At 36.5% G+C, this 9,363-nt stretch overlaps 1 long non-coding RNA gene across 2 annotated transcripts; it reads right to left on the bottom strand.

The window, feature by feature from the left end:
• LOC109721994 lies at positions 1,093-2,847 on the bottom strand. 2 transcript variants are annotated; one of them, XR_002219351.1, is made up of 4 exons: positions 2,678-2,847; positions 2,514-2,578; positions 2,334-2,397; positions 1,093-1,319 (listed from the first exon to the last, which is right to left on the bottom strand). It is a non-coding gene; the product is annotated as an uncharacterized LOC109721994 (long non-coding RNA). The 2 variants fall into 2 exon arrangements; XR_002219353.1 differs by having other exon boundaries at positions 2,334-2,394.

The following is a 9,363-nucleotide window of genomic DNA, read 5'->3' as shown; positions in this document are numbered from 1 at the left end:
TAATTTCGGCTAATCCTAACACATATAATTAGGATTTGGTCCGTATCTCGCTACATGGTGGACATAAATTCATCTTACGGCGAACCCAAATGAAATTAAATTGGACTCTAATATATACATTTAGAGTTTAATTTAAAATATTTTGACTAATCCTAACATATGTAATTAGGATTTAGTTCATGTGAAACCAAATTAGACTCTAATACATACACTTAGAGTTTAATTTAAATCAAATTTTGACTAGTCCTAATACATATAATTAGGATTTAGTTAATATTTGGCTTTATGGTGAACTTAATTGAGCTCGAACATATAAGCATAGAGCTTAATTATACTAGACTTTAAAATATAAAATTAGAGTCTAATCCAAAATATTTCAAATCTCGTTGGACTTTATCACATATATTTAAAGTTCAATTAACTAAATCAAACTCTAATTCATTTAATTAGAGTTTAATTTGAATCAAATCTGATTAAATTCCAATGTATATACTGGGAATTTAACCAACCTTTCATCTTAGGATGAATAATATCTTGGTTCAGAATCAAATTCAATCAACCGTCATACTGAATTATGTTATAAAATTCATCTTTTATTCAATCACAGCATTACAAAGGTCTCTTAATCGAAGGTGCCCTAACACTTTGTGGGGGTAATTAACAATAGACGCTTGCGTTTATTGGAAGCCATGGATCCACAATACCTGATCCCTATACAAATTCAAATATTAATCTGAATCATGAATACTAACCCACGGTGGAAAATCAAAAGTAGATTCCCCGTGCGAGGTGCGTCATTCGTGGTGGCAGACAAGGTACAGGGTTGCCGAGAGAGGACCGCGGCAAGGGTATCGCGCCCGAGTAGTGAGACCGTGGTAGTATAGTGGCTTTCATTTTTGCATTATGTCACGCCCGGGTACCAGTGGAAGCATATCCGGTACGTGCATAGACCCGCCATACACCTGCAGTATATAAGGCGTCTACGAAGAAAACAAGTCGATAGGAAGTAAAACAAAGAAAGTTCTATCCTGATATCAGAGCAATGTACAAGTCGATATACTATCAGTAAAGGAACAAATAGTATACACTCCAAAAATCTCAACCACAGGAAGAAGTATCACAACCAAAAACATCTGGTTCAACAGTAAATATACATCACGGGGTATACAAAAATAGGTACAATGGTAGTCTCTCTATACATAGGGACATCACCCTCGGCCGTAGCCCGAGTAGCAAGGTGATCGACTAGCATACCCCTAGCAATGTCTAACTAGACGTGACTCCCTTGCCACGATCCCTAGACTCTCCTGTAGATGGCTCTGTAAAAACAACCATAAAAAGGGCGTGAGAACTATTAACAATAGTTCCCAGTGGGTAAGCCGCCAGCCTCGGCGAATTACACCACTAGGCTCATGATGTACTAAATGAAAGCGAAAGCAGTAAATCCATGATAAATAATTATGCAATGCTAATCGGTAATGAGCATGTAAGCAACATGTAATCATAGTCTCAACAGTAATGAGTCAACTGAATAATAGAAACATAGCAACTATGATAAGCATAAACATAAGCATAAATGTGTAAGTAACTACTATACACTGTAACTGGCAATCATTCATTACTGTCCAATTCCCTTTAGCACTTTCCTTTCATTCACAGGGATCTACTCAAGGTAGTCCAGCTTGCGCCGCGCCTAATGGCCCCGTGGTAGTATACACTCCCCACGGCAATCCACTTCGGCACCCAATCCCGCACGGGCGAGCAACTGTCGCGTAGGCCAACTCCGGAGTGCCGGCTTATAGGGAGCGACCCTCACAAGCGTGTGCGAATGAGCACTATGGCAGCAAGCAAATCTAAAGCTCAATATGTCTCGATCATCACTTTCCAACTTGCATTGTTCTTACTTTCGATTCTTTGATCGAAATCTCACTATAACAAGCATTGATAACAGCTAGTATCTACTAGATGAATAAACATGCAAGATTACATACGGCATTAGTATCTTTTCACTATCATGGCACTATAAACATAACCATAAGCATGTCCTTGTTCTCTACTCTAGAGTCAAGAAAGTGTCATAAGGATGTCATGGTTTTCTCGAAACATGATAACTTGTCCATTAATCACTCAACTAGATTAAACATGTATATAAGGACTTGTATGCAGTAGTGTTCTCTACTTCATAGAGATTTCAATTCAATTATATATCAACACTATAATATAGTGATTCGTTTCAAGTTCTATATCAATCACAAGAGCATATAACTGTATCAATTCTATAGTACATATAAAACATAGGGGAGCTCCACTTGCTCTGGTTAGGTCAAACCCACCTCGTACTAATCTCCAAATCAATTTACAAGGGTCCCAAATCAGCCTCACGAGGCCTCACTCCTGCTGAAAATAAGGCATTAAAACTGTGTCAAAAAGACGGCCGAAATATCTGATTTCGGCTTACTTTACACTTAGTACAAAGTAACCTCTTGAATCCCTATTCTGGGCTAGTGTAATACCTCAAGTTAAGCTTCCAAAAGCTCTCACCGACCAGCTGAAAATGATCCAAGGGTTAATTATAACCCTACTGCGAACAAACACGAAATGGCGTTAAAAGCTCATATATAAGCTCAAATGGCCGAAACTTTGCGAATTCAGTTTTCTAACTGAAATTCTTGCTTACCCCTGGCTAAGACACCCTGCAGATAAGTTCTCAAGGTCACCAATTTAGTTTAATGGGGTTTAATAACCTGCTGCGAAGACATAAAGTCCAAACTGCATCAATAACACGGTTAACTTCGTTTAGTTCCGAACTAGCTTTGTAATTAAGTAATTCTCTTACTTCAGCTTTATAGCAACTTCTTTACTGAGCTAAAGTAGTTCCTTCACAGTCACAAGAACCCCTCTTTACTACTGAAAACCTTCTCGAATTCAGTTAGAGGCAGTGAAACCAAAACGCATCAAATTTCGATGCTAAATCACAAGTTAACAAAAAATTTGAGTTAATTCCTTAACTACAGCTCAGATATAGCTTCTCAGGTACTAACCTCAAAGAAACCTCAGAGAAAAACTTCCTCCCCACGTGCTGGAAGCATCCCGAGAGTCGCCAAAGCAGCGAGCAACGAGCACGGCGCGAAATCGACTCGAATCGGCGGTTTTCTCGTAGAGAGAGAAAAACCCTAGAGAGAGAAAGAGGGAGAAGGTGGGAGAAGCTTCTTAGAACTCCAGCATGATCATCTGAACACCAAGGGTCGGGCAGGGGGCTTATAGATAAGTTTAGATAGTGAAATGACCAAATTCTCCCTGCTGCCACGCAGCTGCAGCTGCTGCTGCTTGCTGTACCGGTATAGCATTATGCTTGTACCGGTACACCAATGCAGAAAATGCCAATTTCGAAATTGCAATGCACTTTCTTACTTTTAACTTTCCAATCATCCTCTAACTTGGTCAAAAACTTGTCCAAACCTTTTAGAACATGTAGAATAGTTCCACATTTCATTCCACGCACTCGAACTCTGCAATTGCAAAAGTTCAGTGTATTACACATTAGCACACCTATGTATTGAGAGAGATTCATGTAGGTGAGGATAAGGAAAGCTATGTATTTTGGATGATCAAATGTATTCATTTTGAGAAAAGATGTAATTGTAAAAGAAAGCAACTATTGTAATAGTTAGTAAAGTACTCTCTTTATTTCACTTGTATATCTAGTGGATTACTTGCTCTTATTGTTGTTTGCACTATTTGTGCCCTGTTGATTGTGTACCTTTAGAATTTAAAATCTTGGGTAAATTCTTGTACTCAATCTGTTGTTGAGCCTTGGGCGGTTAGGGAAGGTGCTGTCCGTTCGGCGGTCCGTCTGGCGCGCTCGAACCGTGCCAAATTGGTAGTGGTTTCGGGGTGGGGCGTGACAGTTTGTGTACTGTTTTGGTTGATGTTTGCATTTTGGAAATGGAGATTGAGGTTTCAGGAATTTATTTGTTTAAGTAAAAAGTTAAACTTTCTGAACTGTTGGTGCCAATTTTTGAACTTCTTGTGCAAACAGCAAAAACTGCTGCAGTTTGAGGCAAAAACTGCTGCAGTTTGAGGCTTCAAACTGCTGCAGTTTGAGAAAAACTGCTGTAGTTTGAGGCAAAAAACTGCTACGGTTTGAGGCAAAAACTGCTGCAGTTTGAGGCTTCAAACTGCTGCAGTTTGAGAAAAACTGCTGTAGTTTGAGGCAAAAAACTGCTACGGTTTGAGGCAAAAACTGCTGCAGTTTGAGGCTTCAAACTGCTGCAGTTTGAGGCAAAAAACTGCTGCAGTTTGAGGCAAAAACTGCTGCTGCAGTTTGAAGCACAAGAAGCAAAAATATAGCATTTTGATAAACTCCAAAAACTGCTGCAGTTTTTACAAGAAGTACAACAAGTTGCAAAAAGCACAAGAATCTAAAAAAATTGCTGCAGTTTGAGGCAAAAAAATTGCTGCAGTTTGAGGTGCAAACTGCTGCAGTTTGAGGGAAAAAAACTGCTGCAGTTTGAGGCAAAAACTGCTGCTGCAGTTTTAAGCACAAGAAGCAAAAATATAGCATTTTGATCAACTCCAAAAATTGCCGCAGTTTTACCAGAAGTATAACAAGTTGCAAAAAGCACAAGAATCTAAAAAAACTGCTGCAGTTTGAGGCAAAAAATTGCTGCAGTTTGAGGCAAAAAATTATTGCAGTTTGAAGCAAAAACTACTGCAGTAAAAAGCACAAGAAGCAAAAATATAGCATTTTGATCAACTCATTTCATGGTGAGAAATATATAGATGGAAACTCTACTAACCAAAATATAATAGTTTGAACAAAGCAACACTCCCTAAAACATGTAGGAGCTATTGTCTAAAGTATATTTTAAAAGATACAAACACTCATAACAAAATACATAAGCAAAAAAGCACAAGAGTTGAGTTAAAAGACTAATAGCACTTTAATTCTACTATCCCTTATAATTAGTTTCTCTTCCTTCATCACTTTCACTAATACCTTCTTTACTAATCTTTTCAGCTAATGGTACCTGCAATAAGAAGCAAATAATATATAAGAAACCAAAAAAAAAGAAGATACAACCAAATTACTTATGCACATTTTAAAATAAAATCAATTACCTCCGTACAAGTTCGAACATTATGACCTTTCTTTTTACAATTTGCGCATGTTCTGGGTTTCTTTCCATACTTTTCTACAGGGGGCTTAAATCACTCGGGCTTTCTCCTTCCTTTGCATTGTGAATGTGGAGGGTCCTTCACTATCAACCCAATTTTACTTGATTGCGTAAAGTCACTCACTAAGTGAGATGATCTCATTGACAAGGCTTGTTCATCTCCAATATCATCATCAAGGCTTGATTTAATGAGATGATCTCCTCAACAAGTCTATCAATTTTTTCACATGCCATTTGATATGACTCAAAGTTCTTTGAAGTTTCAAATGGTATTTTCTGTACTTTAAGACTGAGTGCGTTGAATCTTAAAGCTTTCAAATTTAAGGAATCACCAGCTTCTATGTTTCTTAATTTCATGCTAAGGGATCCTCTTTTTGCCACTTTGGTCCATCGTTTCATAATATAGTCAGGAGGAATTTTACGCATATTAAGATGAATCATAACTTTTAATGCATGAGAGCATAAAAGACCACTAAATTCAAAATACTTACAACTACATTCAACTCTTTCTTTACTTGGATTAATACTAACTGTGTAAGATTGTACTCTTTGATAAGGTAAAGTAGAATCAGGCATTATGCTTACCTTGTATGACAAATTTTCTTTCAATTCTGTTACCTCATATCCTGTACTAGCTCTTAGCTGATTTTTAAATTCAGAGTATACTCGCCTTGTGTACACCTCCCGAGCTTCTTTTTCAATTGGATTATGTGACCACAAACTAGGCTCGCCATCTCCTGATCTAAAGTCCGCCTCATCCTCTTTGTCATATCGACTAGCAACCATCTTTTCAAACTGTGTTACAAACTTGTAAATTGATGTATGACAGTCTGTGTAAATTTTAGTAAGAGCATTCATACTCTCACTATGTTGTGATGTAGACATTTCAGCAAAAAATGCATCTCTAAAGTATACAGGTACCCAGCTTTCTCTACTATTCCACATAACCTGAAGATGACTGTTGTCTTGCAATTCAAAATTTTGAAGCATCATTGACCATCTTGTTTCAAACTCCTCAACAGTTATGCTATTATTGATACATGATTCAAGTTCTTTCTTAAAACCTTCTTTTTTGTTATAAAGTACACCCAAATATTCTCTAGCTTTTCTCATAACATGCCATTGGCAACATCTGTGGACGGTGTTTGGAAAAACCTGCTTGATGGCTTTTTCATTGCTGGATCATGATCAGTAATAATGGATTTAGGATGCTGGCCAAAAATTGCCTGAAGCCAAGTTTGAAATAACCAACAAAATGTGTTAGCAGATTCGTCTCTAATAAGTGCACACCCAAAAAAGATTGATTGGTGGTGATGATTAACTCCTATAAAAGGAGCGAACGGTATATAATATTTATTTGTCATATAAGTTGTGTCAAAAGTAATGACATCTCCAAAGTTTTGGTATGCCATTCTCGACCTTCCGTCAGTCCAAAATAAGTTTCGTGCTATATTTTCCTCATCAACCTCAATAGCATAAAAGAAGGACGGATCTTTGGCTTGGATCTTGTGAAGTAATCAGTAGTGGATGATATATCAACACCTCTTAGTCTTCTATTCCTCTCAAAAACTTGATTATTTAGATCCTATCCTTGTGAAGTGAACATTTTGGGATCCTCCTTCTCTTGCCGTCATAAATGTCATTATTTGACTAGTTGAAATATTCTGTTCACTTAACATATGAATAACTTGCTTTTGTTCAGTAGTAATAGAACGATGAGATCGAAGAAAACGAGATTTCGAAGGACTTGTAACTAAATTATGATTGCGTTCCTTTTCAAAAGTAGTCACTATCCATTTGCTATCTTCTTGCATTTTGATCTACAAATGCGCTTTGCAACCCGTTCGACTATACTGCATTGATTTCTGAGGTGTGCCTTTATCACCTTGCACTTGTGCTCGAGATTTGTAATTGCCTTCTTTTGAGCAAACATAGTAATGTGATGTAACCATATTATTTTTCCTTTTTGCTTTGTAATGACTAGCTTTTTGTATGCTAAATCCAGTTTTATATGCATAGATATTATAAAATCTCCTTGCTTCCTCCTCACATTTAAACTCCAATCCAATGCGTGGCTCATCAATTGATGATTCTGCAGCATGAACAATTATATTTGGGGTGTCTTGATCTTGCCGGATTAAAGGAGTTAATTCTATATTTTGTGAATCAACTTGCAAAGTTCCATCATCCTCTCTATTTTGAGAATAACTCATACCACCAAATGGAGATTCGGTTTCTTGCCCATTTGAAGATACATCATCACAATCATCTGAGCCATGTAAATAGTAAACATCCCCACTATCCATCTGTTAATTTTATGAAAAGTAAAATTTTTTAAATGACTACATAATAATTTTAGTAAGGTAAAATATACCAAGTGAAATCTCATTATAGAGCTCATCAAAAATAAAACTGACATTATAAAAATTGACATAACATTATAAAACTGACATTAATAAAAAAAAAAATTTAATAAGAACCCATAAATCTCTTTTTTGGGTGGAAAAAATAAATCCCATAAATATAACAAACTTCTCTATTTTTTTGTAAGAAAAAAAAACCAAACATCATATAATTACAAGAACCCATAAGATTACTAATCTCTATTTTTTTACAATACTCTGAGGCAATGCTTGCGCCTTGTGGTGGGTAATACATGAGGTTACTGTGCTTTAGATAAAGTGTTCTCACCCATCCATCATATAATTACAAGAAAAACGAAACTAGTGATAAAAACGAAACTAGTGATACATGAGGTTACTGTGCATTAGAAAAATGAAACTAGTGATAAAAATATATGAAGGCTTCAGAGTTTTGCAAGAAAAAAAAAACCAAAAACTCATATAATTACAAGAACCCATAAGAATTACTAATCTCTATTTTTTTGTAAAAAAAAAAAAAACGAAGAAAGAGGTGAGATCGAGAGGAATTACGCGTGGGTTCGGCTTACCCAAAAATTGCGAGGGCGTGGGCGGCTTCCTCAAAGCTTGGCTGCTGGTGCTACGGTGCGGCCGGTCCCGAGTGAGATCGAAGTGAGATCGAGAGGAGGTGAGATCGAGACGAAGAGAAGGGGATGAGAAAGTAACAGAGAAGAGGGAAGAGAGAAAGAAATGAGAGAAAGAGAGAAAAGAGAGAGAGACGGACAGAGAAGGAAAGTAAGCTTTTCCTTTTTTCACTTCACAGTAACAGCGCCGTTCTCTGCCCGTTTCACCCTTTTCTCCGCACGAATCTTGATGCGATCTAATGGCTGGAAACCGTATAGCAAAATGGTTGGATACTCTTAAGAGTATTCCAGCCTAAACTATATATATATATATATATATATATATATATATATATAATATAATATAGTATATATATATATATATATATATATATATATATAGTTGAGCTGGAATGCTATCGGTAGCAAACGGCTCCGTTGGCCACCCATTTGTTTTCGATGATGGAGCTTTTAAATCGACGATCGGCAGCCGTGAAAATGATCTATATCCTTGAAGTATCTAAATATCAAATTTCAAATCTTTTCGACATCATTTACCTAATGATCAAAGGGTTTTCAAAAATTAGTAATTTTAATGGTTGATATGAGGGGTTTTCTCGTTTAACGTGTAAAGCATCTAAATCAATTGAATTTGGTTAGAAATTTTAAACTATTTAGAACAGGATCTATACTCTCAGATCATGATTACAAAATTTCTATCATCAACTTTTTAGAGGATATTTCATTTTCAGCTATTCATCTTTACGCCCACTTGATGGACAAGAAAATAATATCGAAAAAGTATAAATTTGATTTCTAGATACTTCAAGTGTTATAGATCATTTTCAACGGTGCGATCGTCGATTTGGAGGCTCCATCATAAAAAATAAATGGGTGGCAACGGAGCCCGTTTGCTACGCGATAGTATTCCAGCTCAACTCTCTCTCTCTCGTCTCTCTCTCTATATATATATATATATATATGAGAGAGAGAGCCAGACTGCTATACTATTGATAGCATAGCCTGACTCATGCTAGTGAGTTTTTAACCACTAGATCGCTTTGAGATCTGTGCAGGACTTTTATGGGAGTTTAAAGGAAAAAGAGCTCGTTAAGTCCCATAAAAAAATAGATCTACTATTTTTCATATATTGTTTGTTTGGGAATTTGTTTCTTCTTGATTTTTTTTTTGTTATTACAACCT

Source organism: Ananas comosus, linkage group 1 (assembly GCF_001540865.1).
Source record: "Ananas comosus cultivar F153 linkage group 1, ASM154086v1, whole genome shotgun sequence".
NCBI classification, from domain to species: Eukaryota; Viridiplantae; Streptophyta; class Magnoliopsida; order Poales; family Bromeliaceae; genus Ananas; species Ananas comosus.
The sequence above is the reverse complement of the archived record's forward strand: the minus strand, read 5'-3'. Positions and strand labels throughout refer to the sequence as shown.